This window comes from Penaeus monodon, chromosome 42 (assembly GCF_015228065.2).
Source record: "Penaeus monodon isolate SGIC_2016 chromosome 42, NSTDA_Pmon_1, whole genome shotgun sequence".
In the NCBI taxonomy this organism is placed as follows: Eukaryota; Metazoa; Arthropoda; class Malacostraca; order Decapoda; family Penaeidae; genus Penaeus; species Penaeus monodon.
Genome location: NC_051427.1, coordinates 19,494,038 through 19,498,726, shown reverse-complemented (window position 1 = coordinate 19,498,726; position 4,689 = coordinate 19,494,038). Strand labels below are relative to the sequence as shown.

General features: G+C 33.3%; 1 pseudogene; it reads left to right on the top strand.

Annotated features, from left to right (window-relative positions):
• LOC119599189 overlaps positions 1-4,689 on the top strand; it is a 17,394-nt pseudogene that overhangs the window by 2,195 nt on the left and 10,510 nt on the right.

Below are 4,689 nucleotides of genomic sequence, written 5' to 3'. Positions count from 1 at the left end.
CAAAACACACACACACACACACACACCACACACACACACACATCCACCTCACCACACCCCTCCACACACACACACACACACACACACACACACCACCACATTATATATATTATATTATATATTTATATATATATAATGTGATTATATATACTATCTATATATATTATCAATATCTATATATTATATTTATATATATTATATCTTTGTGTATATGTATATATCTCTGTTTATATATGTATATATCTTTGTATATATATATATATCTTTGTGTATATATGTATATATCTTATATATATATATATATATATATATATATATATATATATATATACATACACACATATATATATATATATATACACACACATACATATACTACCATATACATATATAATAATTATAAAGTATGTGATAACAAATAAATATTGATATTGTTAGCCTTAGTAAAAAAAAAAAATAAAATGTTTTTCCCACAAACTCAAAGGATGGTGAGGTCATAAGGTCAGCTAAATGACTCCCTTGTGGCTATGCACTTGCAGAGTGTGGAGCCATTTCATAATTTAATACACAACACAACACACAACATTTTCCCTGGGTACGTTGTGTTAAGTTTACCCATCATGAGCGAATCAAAAGTGTCAGTAATGATCAACATCAACCCAATCAGCTCAGATGGGAAGAATATATGCCATGCCCACTGTAATACAAGTTTAATTATTGCATTTACACATAGATGGCTCTACAAGTGCTTAATCCCCAAGGAATCAGTTATTAATCCTACCTATCTCACTTATTTACCCTTTTCCTTGACTTTTGGAAATGTCTTTTGTATTATTTCATTGTCTTAAATATACGAAGATTTTGATACAATTTAACATTCATAACATAAATAACAATAATTACAGTAGTGATATCAATTGTATTAAAAAGAAAAGCATATTTTTCTGCCAATTTAAGTTATGGGGAAATCAAGATCTGTCACTAGGGCCTACTGATAGACATCTTGCCGGTTGAGCACATGTTGAGCCATCTGTATGTAACAAAATACACAAAAAACTACAGGAGACAGAACATACATCCAAGATGGTTAGGTTAATAATGGTAAAGGTCAATAGAGCAATAACAAAGTAATGAAATGTGACAAGAATTGGTAATTATATCATACTTGCACAATCTTAGATGTTTTTCCTTTAGCAGTTCATAAATAGAATACTGATAGAAATGAACACACACATACACACACACACACACACACACACACACACACACACACACACACACACACCACACACACACACACACACACACACACACACACACACACACACACACACACACACACACACACACACACACACTCACTCCACGTCACTCACTCACTCACATATATATATATATATATATATATATATATATATAAATATATATACATATATATATATAATATATATATATATATATATATATATATACATATATAATAATATATATATATAGAGAGAGAGAGAGAGAGAAGAGAGAGAGAGAGAGAGAGAGAGAGAGAGAGAGAGAGAGAGAGAGAGAGAGAGAGAGAGAGAGAGAAATATAGATATAGATATAGACAGATAGATAGAAGAAAGGTGTATATAGATGTATATAGATATATATGTAGAGAGAGAAGAGGGAGATAAATATAGATATGTAGGTACATGATGTACTGTGTATGTATGTGTGTACTTTGTGTAAGTTTAGGTTTCTAAAACTTTCTGTTTTTTTAATATTTATGCAAAGAGATGTGTAAACCATGTAATGTATAAATAAATAAACAAAGAAAAACACACTTTTTTTATGTTTCAAGAGGCATCACAGTAAGGCTCAGGAAGAAAGAAATGAGCCTCAGTTTAAGCCTCTTGTCTGGGATGGTGTGACGTGTGCCAAAGCCACCTTGATTATAGTTTAGTGATTGTGTTTGCACATAGATAGCTCCAAGTACTTAGTCACTAAAAGTCAATTACTAGGCATCTCACTTTTTTACCAATTTCTTTGAATTAGGGTAGAATTTTTAATTTTCTTTTATTGCCGTTGATATGTTGATAACATTATGATAATCATGATGTCATTAATGATAATTAGAATATCAGAAAAAAAAGTTCAATGAATGGGGAGGTGAGGTCATGCAGGGCTACTTATTGACTCCTATTTGGCTGAGCACTTGTGAAGCCATCCGTGTGACACAATTCACATGGACAGTTCATACACTTGTATATAAAGGGTTAATAATTGACTTCATAACACTTACCAAATTTTGGTTGTTAACAGAAAGAAAAATATATCCATTTGGCTTTCTTTATGAAAGTTGTTCATGGTAAATTTTTGGGAGTTACTAGGATAGAAAAGATTTACGATATGCCTATACCTCACATAGTAATCACAGTGCAGTTTTCCTTGATGAGAATAGTATGAATTCACACAAATTGTAAATAAACAGGCAAAAGCAAATACGAATAAATATACTATTCACCAATCCCAGTGTCTTTCTGCCCATGATTCTTTTGTTATGTAGGTGAGTTGATATCAAATCTAGCCAGTCGTTTGTCAAAACTGACTTCATATTACTATTGTTTCCAAACTTTAACCTATTAGGAATGTTACCAATTAGGGTGATGCCAGACAAATGTTGGCTGGCTACCAACAATTAATGAATTACACACCAAAAGCAAATAAGAAAATGAGCATCATTGGTGTAAGAGTTAATATAGTTAACTTTCTAAATGTATCAATATTCAGTATTATTTATAAGCAAAAAACACTTGGAGAGAGAGAGAAACACAACACACACACACACACACACACACACACACACACACACACACACCACCACACACACACACACACACACACACACACACACACCACACACACACACACACACACACACACACACACACACACACCACACACACACACACACACACACACACACACACAACTCTCTTTCAAACTCACTTTCACACTCACTCTGTAACGTTTCCATACATACCATTTATTATAGATGAATGGAAATTAAAGACTTGAGTATTCATGATACTGTCTAATTTGGTTTTAGTGTGTGTTAAGTTTTCCATATTAAGAGTAGATGGTACAGTCTTCAGTTTAGTATCATATTTCAAGTATATTTTCTTATTTTGAGATATGATTATGGCAATTATAACTTGTGTGATAGAGCTATATGACAATGGTGGAGAGGAAAGTTTTGTGACTAAATTTCAGTTATATTCCATTCTCAAAGTCTGAACCCACCCAAGCACCACTAGCCACTCTCATATAGCACCCGGTGCACTTCTACCCAACTACTCCGACAATGTCCTCCGTGCTTAGCCCATAGCCTCCTTGGGTCGCGCCAGCACCAATGGGAGCGATCTGGGTCAAATGGTATCCCCGTACCCCCATCTTCCACACCCTATTCTCCCATCCCCCCTCCTGTGTACGACTATGAGGGCTCAACCGAAGACTTGATGGAGTCACAAGTGCGGGACTGGGTGTTGCTAACCAAATAAACAGCCCGGTGAAGGTATGTGGAGGAGGGAATTGTGCATGGTGTTCTCCTTCTCCAGCCATGACAAGAGGAGTTGATTTGCATATTTCTCTTATTTTCCTTGTTTTCCCCCCTTTTTATTTGATGCTTAAGGGTTCTTGTCCATTTCTTGAAACAGCATTTGTTGCATGAATGTATGCTGTTTTTTTTTTTCCAGTTTGTTAATTTTCCCGTTTCTTCCTTTTTTCAGAGATATATGAAATGTAGCTTTTTATTTTTTCTATAGAAACTAGTTTATTTGCATCGCAGAAATTATGTATGTGCATGCAAAGTTTTAAATTTTAATTTATGCTTATATAGTTTCCAGTAGTATTTAGTATTAGTATTGCTCACATGAGTAGTACTCAAAACTTGTTTTTTTTTTATATACATATAGTAGGGTTAGTAGTTGAAGTTGACTGAATAGATATAAATATTTGCATTTCAACAGCAAATGAAATGTAGTGAATATAATTTTTAAAAATTAAAGCTTGGGCAATTTCATTGTAGCTGTTTTATGATGCATTGAGATATATGATAAATTTCCATGATAAGCTCAACAGTTTTAGCTTTGACATTGTATTTACTTCTTTGGAAGCTTCTTTTTGTAGTGAAATGAAGAATTACTTATTTTCATTCATACTTTTTGAGCATGGGAAAGTACATTTGATTTGACTTTGCATGAACTGTAGCAAGGCACTGTCCTAATTGCAAGGCAGATCTTGGAAGTTTCTTCTTGGCTCATCTGCTTACATGACATATTGAGGTTCATGATGTCATTACCAATTTTTTTTTTTTTTCTGCAATCCTTCTTTTGCTCGTTTTTGTTTTACTTATTTATTCTTGTAGCTAATATGCCTGGGTTTTATATTGAGATGTACTTTGATATATCTTGATAAAAGGTGTTGTAGTGAGCACTACTACTGTATTAATTGGAACATGGCAGTCAAAAGGGATTCTTGGGAAATTTGCTATACTGTCCTTATCTTGATTAGATATTTACCTTTAAATTACCCTTGTGTGTGCTTTTTGAGGTGGGATCTTCATTCAGAGAGCAGCTGTGCCCACAGGTCAATTTTATGTTAGTATTTTTATAAAATAAAAAGTGATTTTCTGATAACCTGTTTTATTTCTTG